The sequence below is a fragment of the Dendrobates tinctorius genome, unplaced genomic scaffold (genome assembly GCF_039654945.1).
Source record: "Dendrobates tinctorius isolate UK_male_01 unplaced genomic scaffold, ASM3965494v1 ptg000039l, whole genome shotgun sequence".
In the NCBI taxonomy this organism is placed as follows: Eukaryota; Metazoa; Chordata; class Amphibia; order Anura; family Dendrobatidae; genus Dendrobates; species Dendrobates tinctorius.
This window is the reverse complement of record NW_027361707.1, coordinates 27,522,501-27,543,159: the sequence shown is the minus strand read 5'-3', so window position 1 is coordinate 27,543,159 and position 20,659 is coordinate 27,522,501. Positions and strand designations below refer to the sequence as shown.

At 43.9% G+C, this 20,659-nt stretch overlaps 1 protein-coding gene across 1 annotated transcript in view; it reads left to right on the top strand.

The window, feature by feature from the left end:
- Positions 1–1,515: 1,515 nt before the first annotated feature.
- Positions 1,516–20,659, top strand: part of RGS12 (regulator of G protein signaling 12) — a 190,883-nt gene continuing 171,739 nt past the window's right edge. The window contains exon 1 of the mRNA XM_073574567.1: positions 1,516–1,667. The gene's annotated coding sequence lies outside the window, so the exon portion shown is untranslated. The remainder of the gene's footprint in view (positions 1,668–20,659) is intronic.

Genomic DNA, 20,659 nt, shown 5'->3' with positions numbered 1-20,659 from the left:
GCTCAGCAACAATGTGCTATTAGAAGGAGCGAGCCGCTCAGCACACCGACTGACTGCAGCGCTGACGACATATTTACCGTATGACAGCCAATCAGTGAGCTCGGCGGCTCTAGTGGGGAGTTCCAGTGTAGATGGAATGCCACGTTCAGAGCCTTTGAGCTCACTGATTGGCTGTCGGTGTACCATCAGCGCCAGAGCCAAGTATGGGGAACAGTGGTGGAGGCTCAACAGTGGACCTGGGAAGGGTGAGTGTGACATTTTTTAATAGCTAACTTCAGCCAGGTGGAAAAATGTAATTGAAAGGGAGCTACCCTTCAGCCTACGATCCCACGATGAGTATTTGGTGAGTTTTATGTATATTAGGTTACTTGCGTTTTTTTTTATTACACTTTTGAGTGTTTTTTTTTTTACAAGCGTTTTTATCGTGTTTCTGACGCAGTGAATAGAAGCGGCATCAAAAAACGCACTGTGGGAATGCGGCCTTAAGGCTGGGGATTCACATGGCACATGCCGATGTCCAGCACATAAAATCCGCAGCATTGCGCAGTACCAGCATTCGTTCCCAAGGGGGCAGCACCCGGCTTTTTCCAGCAGCAACGTAGAGAAATGGATAAAACGCCTCGATCTGCCGATGGATGAGGGTCCCGGCAGCCGGACCCCACTAATCATTGAGTTTCCACTTCTACGGATAGGTGATAACTTGTTTTCACCAGACAACCCCTTTAATTTCATCCACGTGCCGTGTTTAATAAGTGCGGATTCTGCTTCAGAAAAACTAGAGAATCCGCACCCAAAAAAACAAAAACAATGTTAACAAAAAAAAAAAGTGCTTTAAAAAATCAGGAATAGAAAAAAAAAAAAAAAAAAAAAAGCTGCTCCTGGCTTTAAGGGGTTAAGAAACAAAGACTGGAGATAATAAAATATAAAAGAAATCAAGAAATAAAAAATAGAAGAAAAAGAAAAGCAAAAAAATGGAAAATAAATAAATGTAATGAGCGGATTCTGCTTTAGAAAAGGTAGAGGTTCGCTGTGGAAAAATCTGCACCCAAAAAAAACGCAGTGTGTGAACCCAGACTAGAAATACAGCTCATTGTGAAGAAAAAAGAAAGGAAAATAAAACAGGTCCCATATGGCTACAGCAAAATAAAGAAAAGTGCATTAAAAAAGAACTTAAAAAAAAATAGAAAAAATGCTCATAGCTTTATGGGGTTAAAAAACAAGGACCTGAAAAATGAAATATAAAATAGAAGATAAATGAATTAAAAAAAAGAAAAAAAGCAAGAATATAAAGATAGATTTTAAAAATATGATGTACTGATGACTAGGCAGTGAACAGAGCACAGAAGGAAATCGCATGCGGTTCTTGTCGCGTACAGACAGCGCTGCCGCTGCACTGAGTGCCACTCCACCGGTCAGCAGCCCGGACCAATCAGCGGCCTGCATTCGTATCAACACAAGCGTCTCCTAGGACACAGGAGGAGGGGGGCTGCGGGGAGGGGACGGGCTGCAGCCGGGGCCGGAGGAGGAGGACGGGGGGCGGCGGCGGCTATTGTCAGCTACGGGAAGAAAACTTCTACGTTACGAGGGAGGGAGAGAAGTTTTGAAATGGCAGCTCCGGTGCAGGGCGCAGGCGGGAGGCCGGGGAGCTGAGCACAGCGCCACCACCGGTAATGTATGCATGTGACCTCGGGATGTGGGGGCGCGATGGGGGGCACTGACCGGATCTATTGTGCGTGCTGAGCCCCCCTCTGCATGTCACAGGGCCTGGACCACCTCTGTGCTGCCCCAACGGTGAGGGCAGAGTACTGCTCCCCTCTATCCAGGGACCCCCATCATGTGATCACTGTCCTCCTCATCTAAGGGCATGGTCCTGGGGGTGCCCCCTCTATCCAGGGACCCCCATCATGTGATCCTGATCTAAGTGCATGGTCCTGGGGGTGCCCCCTATATCCAGGGACCCCCATCATGAGATCACTGTCCTCCTCATCAAAGTGCATGGTCCTGGGGTGCCCCCTATATCCCGAGACCCCCATCATGTGATCCTTACCCCTAAGTGCATGGTCCTGGGGTGCCCCCTATATCCCGAGACCCCCATCATGTGATCCTTACCCCTAAGTGCATGGTCCTGGGGTGACCCTAGACCTCCATCATGTGATCCTTACCTATATCCGGGACCCCCATCATGTGATCCTTACCTAAGTGCACGGTCCTGGGGGTGCCCCCTCTATCCCGGGACCCCCATCATGTGATCCTTACCCCTAAATGCATGGTCCTGGGGGTGCCCCCTCTATCCCGAGACCCCCATCATGTGATCCTTACCCCTAAGTGCATGGTCCTGGGGGTGCCCCCTATATCCCGAGACCCCCATCATGTGATCCTTACCCCTAAGTGCATGGTCCTGGGGGTGCCCCCTCTATCCCGAGACCCCCATCATGTGATCCTTACCCCTAAGTGCATGGTCCTGGGGGTGCCCCCTATATCCCGAGACCCCCATCATGTGATCCTTACCTAAGTGCATGGTCCTGGGGGTGCCCCCATATCCTGGGACCCCATCATGTGATCCTTACCTAAGTGCATGGTCCTGGGGGTGCCCCCTATATCCCGAGACCCCCATCATGTGATCCTTACCTAAGTGCATGGTCCTGGGGGCTGCCCCCTATATCCCGGGACCCCCATCATGTGATCCTTACCTAAGTGCATGGTCCTGGGGGTGCCCCCTATATCCCGAGACCCCCATCATGTGATCCTTACCTAAGTGCATGGTCCTGGGGGTGCCCCCATATCCTGGGACCCCATCATGTGATCCTTACCTAAGTGCATGGTCCTGGGGGTGCCCCCTATATCCCAGGACCCCCATCATGTGATCCTTACCTAAGTGCATGGTCCTGGGGGCTGCCCCCTATATCCCGGGACCCCATCATGTGATCACTCTCCTCCTTGTCCAAAATGTTTTTTCAAATATTATATGGGAAGGGAAAACTGTAGGAAAAACATGGGAAAAGGGAATAAATGGAGAAAGTGGAGTGTAGAGATCTTGCTCCTCCTGAGCTGCTGAGCTCTCCAAATGTGTGGAGCTACAACTCCCAGCAGACTCCTATTGTGATTCCTCAATTCCCATGATGCTCCTTTTTGTCCCTCCAGCTGTTGGGAAACTACAACTCCCAGTATGCATCACTGCAAGTCCAATTCTTCTTCAACTTCTCCAGCTTCCAAACTCTCCAGGTTGTAAGGACATGCTGGGAGATGTAGTTCCCCAACAGATCACAGACCCCGGTGTTATAGGGGATATTTAATTCCCTGTCTGTATTTATGATTTTATTAACTCTAGGAGCAGAGAGCTTTGTCCCAGGAGCTTGCACTCTAGATACAGAGAAGCCACTGACGACAAGTCCTGGAGTACAGAGCAGCGCTGAGCGCTCGTGGATTCATATCCGCTGTGTGGGGGCAGCGCGTACGTCAGGGGGACGGCTCCTAATAATTCCACCTGCTGCCTGATTACATCCCCCGGACAGATGGCAGCGGGAGATATACCTGAGGCTGCGACACAATAGCTCCTGTCATCCTGCACACCCACCATTCCCAAACTACAGAAGTGTGTCCCCGTGTAACCCAGTGGATGTGATAGGTGCAGGGGCGGCACAGAAGGGGCCCCTGTGCCAGGACAATGTATATGTGACAGAAGCCGCTTTCTGCTTTGGAGGTGCTAGTGGCCCCTTACCCCATGGGCCCCTGTGTGGTTGCACCAGTGATATATCCGGCCCTGGAGAGATGGATAAATGAGGTACACAGATTAGTGGATGAATTATTCATTACATAAATTACATTAATTAGAGAGAGATGAGATCCACTATCGATCCAGCTCATATCTATTTAGATAGACCAGGAATCCCAGCAGCACAAGTGTATCATCCACACGAGTGCTGATAGATGGATCAGATAAAGAGATTAACGAGCGCTATAGATTAGATTAATGAGATACAAAGACTAATGGGAGATTAGACAGATAATGTATTATTTATCTCTCCGTCTAATTAATCTATGGATCTAATATATCGCTCATTAATCTAATACATAAATGTATCTCATTATTCTAATTAATCTATTTACGGAGTTGATCCATGTGTCTCATTTATCTACCTATCTAAAAAAAAAATGGCACTCCAGAAAATACTTCCAGAAGCCTTGTGTGGATCCTATACTGGGGCTGCGGTAATTTCTGGTCTATGGATAGACAGGGATGAGATATCTATCTATCTATCTTTCATCTATCTCTCTATCTCTCTATTTATCTGTTATCTATCTCTCTCTCTATTATCTAACTATCATCTATCTATCTGTTATCTATCTATCTCTATCTATCTCTATTTATCTGTTATCTATATATCTCTATTATCTAGCAATCATCTACCTATGAAAAAATAGCACTCCAAAAAAATGACAAAACTATTATGTCCCTCATATATCTTTGTGCTGCTTTAGTTCCTGGTCTCTGTATTATCGATCTCTCTATCTATGTATTCCTTCCTTTTTTCTTTCACTTCTTTTTCTTCTCTTTTTCTCTGTTCCCCGCACACTCCCAGTAGAGGTGTACTCAGTTTCCAACATATTGACCCATGCATTCCCAGTCTGATCCGTACTATGGACGATTTTTTTTGCCAATAACAACCAATCAGATCGGATCTTTCATTTTTCAAACAGCTCTGCTAAAATGAAAGCTTCTCAGTGATTGGTTGCTATGGACAACACACACAGGTTTTTGTTTTGGTCCCTTTGTATGGCTTCTTATGAGGTGCTGCAGGGGTGGACTCGGCCTGGAGGGGAACAGAAGGGTATAGAAGGATAGGTGATCAGTTTCATAAGCCTGAACAACCCCTTTAAGTGCATGCATTCACACGCTGCAAGTTTGTCAGTTTCGTGACTGAGGCGGCGTTCACTCAGAGGTTTGATTCTTCTACATGGTTTGTGAAGCGTCTAGTTCGACCAAAGTTTAGTCCAAAGTTCGGTTCGGGTACCTGAACTTGAATCTGAAGAACCCCATAGAAATCAATGGGGAACCCGAACTTTGGAGCTGGGAAATCTCTCTCCCCTCCCCAGACTCCTGAACTGTTCAGCTATGTTGACACATGGTGTTTTTCACCTTTTTTTTCTGCAGGCAAAACCTGCTCTCTTGGCAGTAAAGAAACCGCCTACAAAAAGTAGATTTGCTGCGTTTTATTGTCTCGTCGCATTCTGATAAAGTTTAGTGCCCCCCCCCAAAAAAAAAAAATTACGCAACTTTATTAAGTTTTTGTACCACAAACGCAGCAAAACCTGATGCCTGCTTTTTTTTTTGCTGCATTTTTGCACTTGCTCATTGCTTTCTATGTGGGGAAAAAAATGCTGAAGGAAGGGACATGACGCAGTTTGTCAAAAACGCAGCAGTGTTCCAATTCCGTCAGGAAAAAAAAAAATGTGCGCGAATGAGATTTCTGAAATCTCACAGCTTTTACTGGTTCTGTAAAACGCAGCTTAAAAGTTGTGTAAAAAAAAAAAAAAAAAGCAGCAGAACCCAACGTGTGAACAAAGCCTTAGGTGGTGAATTTTGCTCAAAATAGAAAATGCTCTTTATTTTTGCCTTTAATTTTCTTTGCAAATTTTTAGAGCCTAAAACTTATATGTTCTGCTTAAGTGTTGCCAAATTTCAGAGGTTAATATAAATAAATATTTAACAATTTTTTTTTTTTTTTTTTTTTTTAAGTCGCAATTGATGAATCCGTCAAATATCGGAAAACTCCAAACCACGCCGGCAATGATTGATTTGCCATAAAAACAAAACACGGGAGCAAATTAAAAGAAGAATGGGGTGCAAATGAAAAAAAAAAATAGGCAAAAACCACCAAGAACGAGGCAAAATAATGTGCAAACGCCATAATGAATCACAACCTTTTGTTTTTTAATCTTTTGTTTTTCTTTTGACAAGGATTTTTCAGCCATAAAATTTGCTTCAAAATTCATAGAAAAAATCACTCTGAATACTTTTTGATGTGGATTTCGAAGACGACTTGTTTCAAAAAGGCACATAAAAAGAAAATTGTATGTGAACATAGCCTTACTGTTTTCTCCTCTATGGGAAAGAAGTGGAGACTTGGCCTAAAAAGCCGTGCTTGCTCCCAACCTCGGGTTGCTGAGAGACGAGGTGAGAACGGGAGGCATTTGGGGACGAGTCGCCGCTGATTGTGTATTGCAGGCGAGGAGGAACAAACATTGCAGAGTGTGGAGAGGCGACTGACACATTGTCACGACTTTTCTGCATCCTCTGCACAGCTTTCACATGAGTCCAGCAGCGTATTAGTGTCGTGTGTAATTAACGCCGAGGAATGTACATTGTCACCCCTGGTAATTCTCCATATCCTGACCAGAAGCCACAGGTCACAATGCCCAGGAACTGGTTCTGCTTGTTTGCAGTGAATTATATATTTGTTTTTGGCTTTTTTGGTGACGGATAAGTGCATGCCGTAATGCTTGTGTTATGGAACGGTTGGAGACGCAAACGGCAGCTCATAAACTTCCAATGATCCCCCAACTTTGTCTTGGGGTAGTGATGAGCAAGCGTACTGGGATGAGGTGTTATCTGAGCATGCTCTTGTCCTAATAGAGTATTTTTGGCGTGGTCAAAAAATATGCTCAAGTCCCCGTGTCGTGGCAACACATGCAGGGAGTTCCTGTTTGTTAGGCAATCCCTGCGTGTCTTGCAGCTGTCAAACAGCCGTGAGATATGCAGCTGCGAGGAATAGAACACATTTTTCGAGCATCTCGATTAGGACACAATCATGGCAGATAACCTCTTATCGGAGGACACGCTCATCACTACTTGGAGGGGACTCATCAGTGGGCTCCCACCACTATATTTTTTGGTTATTACATACCTTATCCCCCCCCCCCCAAAAAAAAAAAAAATCCATTGCATCTGCTAAACCTCTTTAGGGTGTGTACACAATGAATCTTTTTGCTGAATTTTTGGAGATGAAACATTCCAACATTTATCTGCTACTTCTTTTTCACAGCTTCAGTGTTTCGAAACCATGAAGCAGCTTCTACGGGAAAACCGATGGCCGCTATAGTTTTTAAGGTTGAACGTCGACATTTGTCCATCAAATTAAACCTATAACCTTACAGGTGGATCCAGAAGAAGGTAAAATTACCCCATATTAGGGGATAACTTCTTTCCTGACTCCACATAAGGCAATCAGACTAATTCCCTGGATAAAAAAATGACAGCAACGTCGACAGCAAAGGTGCTTCAGGAAAAAAAGTATGCCGGCGGTTTTCATCTTGACATACAAAAACCGTGGCAGCTCTGCTTGAAAAACAAAGATGAAGTGTGCACATACCCTTAAGTCAAGAGCATGCGGAGGCCCCGATTCATGAAAACCCAGCTCCTGATGACCGTGCTGTGCTGGAGTCAGCTGCTCCTGATTCATTATGAGGCACTGAGCGTCTTCAATTTAAAACTTTTGCAAACAAATGTTGCCACTTCTCACTGTTTTACTGTTTTACATGGAAACATTTCACTAAATCGGGGCCATAGATTTTTGACTAGGAGTCTCTACATTATGTGTCCAGATAGATTCTCCTTCATTCAGTCTCCTCCTGTGCCACAGTCCTTCAGGGTCCTAATCAGGGCTCGTCTGTCTGGAGATCACAGCAGTATATATACACATACACACTGCTGTAATCTCCAGACAGACGAGCCCAGATTAGGACAAGGACTGTGGACAAATGTCTCTGAGAAGGTGACTAGCAAGGATAAAGGATCCTGCGGCGGATTAGACACAGTAGCCTCCACCACCAGTGACCCCAGGACAGGATTTTCTTGTAAGAAAAGTGTAAGATCTGTTTTGATATTTAATTTTATTATGTATACAATTCTACAGAGATATATATATATATATATATATATATACACACAATTGTGGCCAAAAGTATTGACACCCCTGCAATTCTGTCAGATAATCACATCACAGAAAGGAGGAGGAGCGCCGAGAGATGGCTGCTCTGGCATGAGGCTCCTGAGTTTTTTAGTTTTTTACCCCGTTTAATTGTTAATTCTCCCTTTGGTTCACTCACCATTGCGTAGCTACAGGATTCGGCAGAGCTGGGAGTAGTGTGGAGACTGCGATCAGCTGGGACCGGTGTCTTTCTGTCCTCATGGAGCTCCGTGCCTGGATTCAGCTGGGAGAGAGTGAAGCTGCTGGCTGCCTGCCAACTTTCCTACAACTTGTACTCATTTCCAGCAAGCAGATGATCCAAGGATAGGAAACCTGGTGGAGTGTGCGGTGCTGGAGTTGTTCTGGAGATCTTGTGGTCCACGTGGAGCTGTAGGGCTACAGGATTCGGCAGAGCTGGGAGTAGTGTGGAGACTGCGACCAGCTGGGACCGGTGTCTTTCTGTCCTCGTGGAGCTCCGTGCCTGGTTTCAGCTGGGAGAGAGTGAAGCTGCTGGCTGCCTGCCAACTTTCCTACAACTTGTACCCATTTCCAGCATGCAGATGATCCCGGGATAGGAAAGCTGGTGGAGTGTGCGGTGCTGGAGATGTTCTGGAGATCTTGTGGTCCAGGTGAAGCTTAAGGGGTGAGCTGGGCAGGTTTGGACTGACTGTTGGCGTGTCCCCTGATGTCCCTGTCTTGTTGCACCCATGCCCTCCCCCCCAGCAGTGCTGGGAGCACCCTTTATGGAAAGTTGTACATTTAACTCTGCTAAGCTGTGACTGTTCAGTCTTTGTAGCTACAAGCTGAGAGTAATCATGGCCACTGCACTCTGTAAACCTACTCTTATGATTTCAAGGGACGATTTATTATTCTGGAATCATCCGCAATTTCTCATGGACTCCCCTTCTTGGAGCATGATTGCTAATTCAACAATTGAGTACATAAAATCCATTACTTCTGTGAAACCTGTGGAGGTGTACTGCAAGAGAGGTAGGAGAGGAGGCGTCCTGGCACGCCTTCGGAGGAGAGGGTTCAGAACAGCTCTTCCTTCACTCCACTTGGCTAATGTCCGTTCCTTATCTAACAAAATGGAGGATCTGAGCTTACTTTGTAACATGAGATCTGATATGGCCAATTCATCTGCTCTTTGTTTTACTGAGACCTGGTTGAATGAGACCATCCCTGATTGTAGTCTGGATCTACCTGGTTTTGTTATCTACAGAGCTGACCGTGATTGTGTAGCTTCAGGTAAACAAAGGGGGGGTGGGGTATGTCTCTACATCAACACTAGCTGGTGCTGTGATGTTAACATACTGGGAAAAGGTTGCTCTCCAGATCTAGAGTACCTTGCACTCAATTGTAGACCATTTTACTCTCCAAGAGAGTTTTCATCTATGGTTCTGGTTGCAGTATATATTCCCCCTCAAGCATCTGTTAAAGCTGCTATTGGTGAATTAGCTTGCAAAATATCAGAATGGGAGAAAGGATCTCCTGAAGCATTTGTGATCGTAATGGGGGACTTTAACAAAGGAAAACTCAACCTGGATCTCCCCAAATTTACTCAACATATAAACTGCTTCACGAGAGAGAACAATACGCCTGATCACTGCTATACAGTCATAAAAGGGGCCTACAGGGCAGTGAGGAGAGCAGCAGTGGGCTTTTCAGATCATTGTCTAATTCATTGAATTCCAGCCTACAGGCAAAGGTTGAAAACATCCAAACCTACAGTTTATACAAAGAAGACATGGTCTGAGGAGGCAAAATTGCAACTACAAGCATGCTTTGAATGCACGGACTGGGAGGTATTCCAGGAAACATGCTCGGGTCTGGATGAATGGGTTGATGCAGTGTCCTCATATATCCGTTTTTGTGAAGACACGTTTATTCCATCCAAATCTGTCCACTTTCAGGGAAACAACAAGCCGTGGTTTACAAATAAAGTCAGGTTGATCCGTAAGAGAAAAGAGGAGGCTTATAAATCAGGCGATATTACTGAATTCAAGAAACTTAGGAACTCGCTATCTAAAGAGATCAAGTTAGCCAAACACGAGTATGCAAAGATTCTGGAGGAAAGGTTCTCATCAAAAGATACTAGATCTGCATGGAGAGGATTAAGAGAGGTCACCAATTATAAAAGCCACCCCACGATAGTGAACCCCAGCAGAAGTCTGGCAGCAGAGTTAAATGAATTCTACTGCAGATTTGAGGCAAGCTCTACACACAGTGGCTATTCATCTCTAAGCTCCTCAGTCTGTTCATATAAAGATCATTCATTGTGCAACACCCAAGTAGTGATCTCCGAGGCAGAGGTGATGCGCATCCTGAAGGGACTTAAGGTCAAAAAGGCACCTGGCCCTGATGGTGTATCTCCAATGTGTCTGAAAGTATGTGCTACCCAGCTTGCCCCTATACTGACAAATATATACAATGTGTCACTGAAAGAGTGCGTTGTACCTCAGTGTTGGAAAAATTCCACAATTATCCCTGTCCCCAAGAAAGTGGGATCCTCTGAGTTGAACGACTATAGACCAGTAGCACTCACATCTGTAGCTATGAAAGTCTTCAAAAGATTTATGATGTCCCACCTGATAAAATTCACGCAGAAGCTATGGGACCCGCTTCAGTTTGCCTATAAGGAGAATCGTTCGGCAAACGACACTGTCAATCTGGCACTGAAGTACATTTTGGATCATACAGATGAACTGCACTCATATGTCCGGATTCTTTTCATGGACTTTAGCTCAGCGTTCAATACCATTGATCCGAATTTACTTCATAAGAAAATGGTAGCTCTTGGAGTCCCTCTCAACTTATGCTTGTGCATTTATAACTTCTTGACAGCCAGGATACAGAGTGTAAAAGTTGGACCATTCACTTCGGACACCTTGGTCACAAACATCGGGGCACCTCAGTGGTGTGTTTTGTCCCCGTTACTGTTTTCTCTCTATACGAATGATTGCATCTCTTCAGCAGACTCAGTAAAAATCTTGAAATTTGCCGATGATATGATACTGATTGGTCTCATCAGGGGAAATGCTGAAGACTTGTATCGGAGTGAGGTGGAAAGAATATGTGACTGGTGTAAAGCCAATAATCTTGTACTCAACACTAAAAAAACTGCTGAGATGGTTGTGGATTTTAGGAAAGATCAACATTAGATACTTCCAATCTACATCCATGACGAAGTGGTTCTTAGGGTCACAGAGACCAAATTCCTTGGTGTTATCATCTCTCATGATCTTAAATGGGGGAAAAACGTGGATGCTGTTATAAGAAAAGCACAACAGAGGATGTTCTTCCTGCGTCAGCTGAAAAGATATGGTTTGTCTAAGAATCTGCTGATCTTATTCTTTAATGCTGTCATCAGATCTGTGATTTGTTCCTCTCTGATAGTCTGGTATGGGGGAGCCACTGCGCATGACAAACTCCGCTTACAAAGGACTTTCAGAACAGCAGAGAGAATTATAGGTTCCCCCCTGCCTAAAATCCAGGATCTTTATGATAAGAGTATTCGATCCCACGCATTGAAAATTTCATCCGATCCCTCTCACCTGGGACACTCCTCATTCCAACTAGTCCCTTCAGGACGTCGCTTCAGAGTCCCCAAATGCAGCACCAACCGCCATATGAACAGCTTCTTGCCACTCTCTGTTCAACAATTAAATCGTCATGTGTAGACTATATACTGTATCTGTCTTGTTAGATGTTACTTGTTGTATCTGTTGTTATATATTATGTTGCCTCTTTGCCACAAAGAATTCCTTGTATATATGTAATATGTACTTGGCGATAATAAATTTGATTGATTGATTGATAATACTCAGTTTCTTCCTGAAAATGATTGCAAACACAAATTCTTTGGTATTATCTTCATTTAATTTGTCTTAAATGAAAAAACACAAAATAGAATGAAGCAAAAAGCAAATCATTGATCATTTCACACAAAACTCCAAAAATGGGCCAGACAAAAGTATTGGCACCCTCAGCCTAATACTTGGTTGCACAACCTTTAGCCAAAATAACTTGCGACCAACCGCTTCTGGTAACCATCAATGAGTTTCTTACAATACTCTGCTGGAATTTTAGACCATTCTTCTTTGGCAAACTGCTCCAGGTCCCTGATATTTGAAGGGTGCCTTCTCCAAACTGCCATTTTTAGATCTCTCCACAGGTGTTCTATGGGATTCAGGTCTGGACTCATTTCTGGCCACCTTAGAAGTCTCCAGTGCTTTCTCTCAAACCATTTTCTAGTGCTTTTTGAAGTGTGTTTTTGGTCATTGTCCTGCTGGAAGACCCATGACCTCTGAGGGAGACCCAGCTTTCTCACACTGGGCCCTACATTATCCTGCAAAATTTGTTGGTAGTCTTCTGACTTCATAATGCCATGCACACGGTCAAGCAGTCCAGTGCCAGAGGCAGCAAAGCACCCCCAAAACATTAGGGAACCTCCTCCATGTTTGACTGTAGGGACCGTGTTCTTTTCTTTGAATGCCTCTTTTTTTCTCTTGTAAACTCTATGTTGATGCCTTTGCCCAAAAAGCTTTACTTTTGTCTCATCTGACCAGAGAACATTCTTCCAAAACATTTTAGGCTTTTTCAAGTAAGTTTTGGCAAACTCCAGCCTGGCTTTTTTATGTCTAGGGGTAAGAAGTGGGGTCTTCCTGGGTCTCCTACCATACAGTCCCTTTTCATTCAGACGCCGATGGATAGTGCGGGTTGACACTGTTGTACCCTCGGACTGCAGGGCAGCTTGAACTTGTTTGGATGTTAGTCGAGGTTCTTTATCCAACATCCGCACAATCTTGCGTTGAAATCTCTTGTCAATTTTTCTTTTCCGTCCACATCTAGGGAGGTTAGCCACAGTGCCATGGGCTTTAAACTTCTTGATGACACTGCGCACGGTAGACACCGGAACATTCAGGTCCTTGGAGATGGACTTGTAGCCTTGAGATTGCTCATGCTTCCTCACAATTTGGTTTCTCAAGTCCTCAGACAGTTCTTTGGTCTTCTTTCTTTTCTCCATGCTCAATGTGGTACGCACAAGGACACAGGACAGAGGTTGAGTCAACTTTAATCCATGTCAACTGGCTGCAAGTGTGATTTAGTTATTGCCAACACCTGTTAGGTGCCACAGGTAAGTTACAGGTGCTGTTAATTACACAAATTAGAGAAGCATCACATCATTTTTCAAACAGTGCCAATACTTTTGTCCACCCTCTTTTTTTATGTTTGGTGTGGAATTATATCCAATTTGGCTTTAGGACAATTCTTTTTGTGTTTTTTCATTTAAGACAAATTTAAATGAAGGTAATAATACCAAAGAATTTGTGTTTGCAATCATTTTCAGGATGAAACTGAGTATTATCTGACAGAATTGCAGGGGTGTCAATACTTTTGGCCACAACTGTGTGTGTGTATATATGTATGTATGTATGTGTATATGTATGTATGTATATATATATATATATATATATTATATCTCTGTAGAATTGTGTAAAGAAAAAAATTATCAAAACAGATCTTACACTTTTCTTACTACAGGAGAATATATATATATTACACACGTGGTCAAAATTGTTGTTACCCCTCGTTTAATGACAGAAAAATCCACAATGGTGACAGAAGTAACTTGAATCTGACAAAAGTAATAATAAATCCAAAATCTCTGAAAATGAACAAATGAAAGTCAGACATTGCTTTTCAACCATGCTTCCACAGAGTTTAAAAAAAAAAAATAAAACTCATGAAATAGGCCTGGACAGAAATGATGGTCCCCTTAACGTAATAATTTGTTGCACAACCTTTTGAGGCAATCACTGCAATCAAACGATTCCTGTAACTGTCAATGAGACTTCTGCGCCTCTCGACAGGTATTTTGACCCACTTCTCAAGCGCAAACTGCTTCAGTTGTTTTGTGTTTGAAGGTTGCCTTTTCCAGATGGCATGTTTCAGCTCTTTCCAAAGATGCTCAATAGGATTTAGGTAAGGGCTCATAGAAGGCCACTTCAGAGTAGTCCAATGTTTTCCTCTTAGCCATTCTTGGGTGTTTTTAGCTGTGTGCTTTGGGTCACTATCCTGTTGATCTGCGACTGAGACCAAGCTTTCTGACACTGGGCAGCACATTTCTCTCTAGAATCCCTTGATAGCCTTGAGATTTCATTGTACCCTGCACCGATTCTAAACACCCTGTGCAAGATGCAGCAAAGCAGTCCCGCAACATAACAGAGCTTCCTCCATGTGTCACAGTAGGGACAGTGTTCTTTTCTGGATAGGCTTCATTTTTCCATCTGTGAACATAGAGCTGATGTGCCTTGCCAAAAAGTTCCATTTTTGTCTCATCTATCCATAGGACATTCTCTCAGAAGCTTTGTGGTTTGTCAACATGTAGTTTGGCAAATTCCAGTCTGGCTTTTTTTATGATTTTTTTTTTCAACAATGGTGTTGGTCTTCTCCCATGAAGCCAACTTTGGCTCATACAACGACGGATGGTGCGATCTGACACTGATGTTCCTTGAGCTTGAAGTTCACCTTTAATCTGTTAAGTTTTTCTGGGCTCTTTTGTTACCATTGGTATTATCCGTCTCTTTGATTTGTCATCAATTTTAATATGTACAACTGTAGTCATAGGAACATCAAGCTGCTTGGAAATGGTCTTATAACTTTTACCTTTTACATGTTTGTCTATAATTTCCTTTCTAATCTCCTGAGACAACTCTTTCCTTCGCTTCCTCTGCTCCATGTTGAGTGTGATACACACCATGTCACCAAACAGCACAGTGAGTATCTCTATACAGGACCACTCACTGATTCCAATATTGTAGACACCTGTGATGCTAATTAGTTGACACGCCACGATTTAGCATGTCCCTTTTGTCACATTATTTTCAGAGGTACCATCATATCTGTCCAGGCCTATTTCATGAGTTTTATTGTTTTAAAAATTCTGTGGATGGAAGCATGGTTGAAAAGCAATGTCTGACTGTCATTTGTTCATTTTCACCGATTTTTGATTTATTATTACTTTTGTCAGATTCAAGTTATTTCTGTCACCATTGTGGGTTTTTCTGTCATTAAACGAGGGGTACCAACAATTTTGACCACGTACGTGTGTTATATATACCTTCCTTCTCACCCCTCAATGGGGGTGGTCTTTGTTGTCCTTCCTCATTCTCGGGTCCTCTACCAGAGGCCTGGGAGTTTAAGGGTGCTGCGCAGGATCTTAGTTGTTCCTAGCATTGCGATTTCTGGACAGAGAGCTCAGATGTTGCTCCTGGGATCTGTTGTAGTCATTCTTCCAACTTAGGGGTCACTGCTCCAAGTGCTCCTATCACCACTGGAATCACTGTTGCCTTCACCTTCCACATCTTCTCCAGTTCTCCATTGAGGCCCTGGTATTTCTCCAGCTTCTCATGTTCCTTCTTTCTGATGTTGCTGTCACTTGGCACTGCCACATGTATTATCATTGCTGTCTTCTGATCCTTGTCTACTATCACAATCTCTGATTGGTTAGCCAATACCTGCTTATCCATCTGGATCTTGAAGTCCCTCAGGATTTTAGCCCTTTCAGTCTCCACCATTTTCTCTGGGGTCTCCCACCTGGACTTAGGGGGGCTTAGCCCATATGCTGCACAGATGTTCCTGTATACAATTCCCGCTACTTGGTTCTGGCGTTCGGTATACGCACTTCCTCCTTGCATTTTGCATCCTGCCACTATGTGTTGGACTGCTTCTGAGGTTTCTTTGCATAGTCTGCATCTTGGGTCTTGTCTTGTATGGTAGATTCCTGCGTCTATGGATCTTGCACTTAGTGCTTGCTCTTGGGCTGCTATAATTAGTGCCTCCGTGCTGTCTCGGAGTCCAGCTTTCTCCAGCCATTGGTAGGATTTCTCCTTGTCAGCCACCTCCATTATCTGTCGCTGGTACATCCCATGCAGCGGCTTGTCTTGCCATGGCGCTTCATGTTCCTGTTCTTCCTTCCAGATCTGTTGTTGTTGCTGCCTTAGTCTTTCTCTCAGCATCTCATCTTCTGGCACCATTTTTCTGCTGTATTTCTGGATACTCATTGTTTCATTAGTGATGGTGGCTTGGATGCTTATCAAGCCTCGACCACCCTCCTTTCTGTTGGTATACATTCTTTGGGTGCTAGACTTAGGGTGGAGACCGCCATGCATTGTGAGGAGCTTTCGTGTCTTCACGTCTGCAGCTTCCATCACTTCTTTTGGCCAGCACACAATGCCAGCAGGGTATCTGATAACTGGCAGGGAAAATGTATTGATAATATGTGTGTGTGTGTATGTGTGTGTATATATATATATATATATATATATATATATATATATATATATATATATATATATATAATCTGTTTTGATGTTTTTTTCATTATTTAGACAATTCTACAGATATCTCTATATATAAAAATGAATGTGTGTGTGTGTATCACCAACCAATCACAAAGCATCTTTCATTTCACCAAAGCTGTTTAAAAGAAGCTGAGCTGTGATTGGTTGCTATGAGCAACAGTTTTCCCACTCCAGAAAACACCTCAGCAGACACTGACATGGTGAGAGAAATCTAGCATCCCTGGGAACATAAGCTCCCAGCCATTGTCTGCCCCATCTGAAAGGAGCAGAGAGCATGACAGAAATGAATCCCCCTCTCCCGTGCCCATATACACATCCTCAATCCAATAGGCACATCTTCCCTCTTAAAGGGATCTCCGGTATGGAAGTCAGGGCAGATCCCTCAGTGCTCTGATTCTGACCCCAGGCCTCTATTAAAAGGATCATTGGTATGGAAGTCAGGGCAAATCCACTCAGTGCTCTGGTTCTGATCCCAGGCCCCTCTTAAAGGGATCCCCAGTATGGAAATTAGGGTAAATCCCTAAGCACTCTGATTCTCACCCCAGGCTTCTATTAAAGGGATCCCTGGTATGGAAGTTACAGCCATTCCACTCAGCGCTCTGTTTCTGACCCCAGGCTGATGGGATGATGTGGGATATTAGGGGGAGTAGTCCGGTGTCTCTGGCTGACGGGATGATGTGGGATATTAGGGGTAGTAGTCCGGTGGCTCTGGCTGACGGGATGATGTGGGATATTAGGGGTAGTAGTCCGGTGGCTCTGACTGACGGGATGATGTGGGATATTAGTAGTCCGGTGGCTCTGGCTAATGGGATGTTGTGGGATATTAGGGGTGGTAGTCCAGCGGCTGTGACGGGATGATGTGGGATATTAGGGGTAGTAGTCCGGTGGCTCTGGCTGATGGGATGTTGTGGGATATTAGGGGTGGTAGTCCAGCGGCTATGGCTGACGGGATGATGTGGGATATTAGTAATCCGGTATCTCTGGCTGACGGGATGATGTGGGATATTATAGTGAATGTGGCTATGCGGCGTGGGGGCGGGGCTATACACTCAGCTTAAAAAATATATATATATATATATATTTATATATATTCATTGTAATTTGTTATAACTAACCATAGTTAGTTACTATGCCCGGGCAGCGCCGGGCTCTTCAGCTAGTGTGTATGTATTTATGTATATACAGTGGGGAAAAAAAGTATTTAGTCAGTCAGCAATAGTGCAAGTTCCACCACTTAAAAAGATGAGAGGCGTCTGTAATTTACATCATAGGTAGACCTCAACTATGGGAGACAAACTGAGAAAAAAAAATCCAGAAAATCACATTCTGTTTTTTTTTTTTCATTTTATTTGCATATTATGGTGGAAAATAAGTATTTGGTCAGAAACAAAATTTCATCTCAATACTTTGTGATATATCCTTTGTTGGCAATGACAGAGGTCAAACGTTTTCTGTAAGTCTTCACAAGGTTGCCACACACTGTTGTTGGTATGTTGGCCCATTCCTCCATGCAGATCTCCTCTAGAGCAGTGATGTTTTTGGCTTTTCGCTTGGCAACACGGACTTTCAACTCCCTCCAAAGGTTTTCTATAGGGTTGAGATCTGGAGACTGGCTAGGCCACTCCAGGACCTTGAAATGCTTCTTATGAAGCCACTCCTTCGTTGCCCTGGCGGTGTGCTTTGGATCATTGTCATGTTGAAAGACCCAGCCACGTTTCATCTTCAATGCCCTTGCTGATGGAAGGAGGTTTGCACTCAAAATCTCAAGATACATGGCCCCATTCATTCTTTCATGTACCCGGATCAGTCGTCCTGGCCCCTTTGCAGAGAAACAGCCCCAAAGCATGATGTTTCCCCCACCATGCTTTACAGTAGGTATGGTGTTTGATGGATGCAACTCAGTATTCTTTTTCCTCCAAACACGACAAGTTGTGTTTCTACCAAACAGTTCCAGTTTGGTTTCATCAGACCATAGGACATTCTCCCAAAACTCCTCTGGATCATCCAAATGCTCTCTAGCAAACCTCAGACGGGCCCGGACATGTACAGGCTTAAGCAGTGGGACACGTCTGGCACTGCAGGATCTGAGTCCATGGTGGCGTAGTGTGTTACTTATGGTAGGCCTTGTTACATTGGTCCCAGCTCTCTGCAGTTCATTCACTAGGTCCCCCCGCGTGGTTCTGGGATTTTTGCTCACCGTTCTTGTGATCATTCTGACCCCACGGGGTGGGATTTTGCGTGGAGCACCAGATCGAGGGAGATTATCAGTGGTCTTGTATGTCTTCCATTTTCTAATTATTGCTCCCACAGTTGATTTCTTCACTCCAAGCTGGTTGGCTATTGCAGATTCAGTCTTCCCAGCCTGGTGCAGGGCTACAATTTTGTTTCTGGTGTCCTTTGACAGTTCTTTGGTCTTCACCATAGTGGAGTTTGGAGTCAGACTGTTTGAGGGTGTGCACAGGTGTCTTTTTATACTGATTACAAGTTTAAACAGGTGCCATTACTACAGGTAATGAGTGGAGGAAAGAGGAGACTCTTAAAGAAGAAGTTACAGGTCTGTGAGAGCCAGAAATCTTGATTGCTTGTTTCTGACCAAATACTTATTTTCCACCATAATATGCAAATAAAATGAAAAAAAACAGACAATGTGATTTTCTGGATTTTTTTTTCTCAGTTTGTCTCCCATAGTTGAGGTCTACCTATGATGTAAATTACAGACGCCTCTCATCTTTTTAAGTGGTGGAACTTGCACTATTGCTGACTGACTAAATACTTTTTTTCCCCACTGTATATTATACAGTACAGACCAAAAGTTTGGACACACCTTCTCATTCACAGAGTTTTCTTTATTTTCATGACTATGAAAATTCTAGATTCACTCTGAAGTCATCAAAACTATGAATTAACACATGTGGAATTATATAATTAACAAAAAAAGTGTGAAACAACTGAAAGTATGTCTTATATTCTAGGTTCTTCAAAGTAGCCACCTTTTGCTTTGATTACTGCTTTGCACACTCTTGGCATTCTCTTGATGAGCTTCAAGAGGTAGTCACCGGAAATGGTTTTCACTTCACAGGTGTGCCCTGTCAGGTTTAATAAGTGGGATTTATTGCCTTATAAATGGGGTTGGGACCATCAGTTGTGTTGTGCAGAAGTCTGGTGGATACACAGCTGATAGTCCTACTGAATAGACTGTTAGAATTTGTATTGTGGCAAGAAACAAGCAGCTAAGTAAAAAATGAGTGGCCATCATTAATTTAAGAAATGAAGGTCAGTCAGTCCGAAAAATTGGGAAAACTTTGAAAGTGTCCCCAAGTGCAGTGGCAAAAACCATCAAGCGCTACAAAGAAACTGGCTCACATGAGGACCGCCCCAGGAAAGGAAGACCAAGAGTCATCTCTGCTGCGGAGGATAAGTTCATCCGAGTCACCAGCCTCAGAAATTGCAGGTTAACAGCAGCTCAGATTATAGACCAGGTCAATGCCACACAGAGTTCTAGCAGCAGACACATCTCTACAACAACTGTTAAGAGGAGACTTTGTGCAGCAGGCCTTCATGGTAAAATAGCTGCTAGGAAACCACTGCTAAGGACAGGCAACAAGCGGAAGAGACTTGTTTGGGCTAAAGAACACAAGGAATGGACATTAGACCAGGGGAAATCTGTGCTTTGGTCTGATGAGTCCAAATTTGAGATCTTTGCTTCCAACCACCGTGTATTTGTGCGACGCAGAAAAGGTGATCGGATGGACTCTACATACCTGGTTACCACAGTGAAGCATGGAGGAGGAGGTGTGATGGTGTGGGGCTGCTTTGCTGGTGACACTGTTGGGGATTTATTCAAAATTGAAGGCATACTGAACCAGCATGGCTACCACAGCATCTTGCAGCGGCATGCTATTCCATCCGGTTTGCGTTTAGTTGGACCATCATTTATTTTTCAACAGGACAATGACCCCAAACACCTCCAGGCTTTGTAAGGGCTATTTGACCAAGAAGGAAAGTGATGGGGTGCTACGCCAGATGACCTGGCCTCCACAGTCACCAGACCTGAACCCAATCGAGATGGTTTGGGGTGAGCTGGACTGCAGAGTGAAGGCAAAAGGGCCAACAAGTGCTAAGCATCTCTGGGAACTCCTTCAAGACTGTTGGAAGACCATTTCCGGTGACTACCTCTTGAAGCTCGTCAAGAGAATGCCAAGAGTGTGCAAAGCAGTAATCAAAGCAAAAGGTGGCTACTTTGAAGAACCTAGAATATAAGACATACAGTATTTTCAGTTGTTTCACACTTTTGTGTTAATTATATAATTCCACATGTGTTAATTC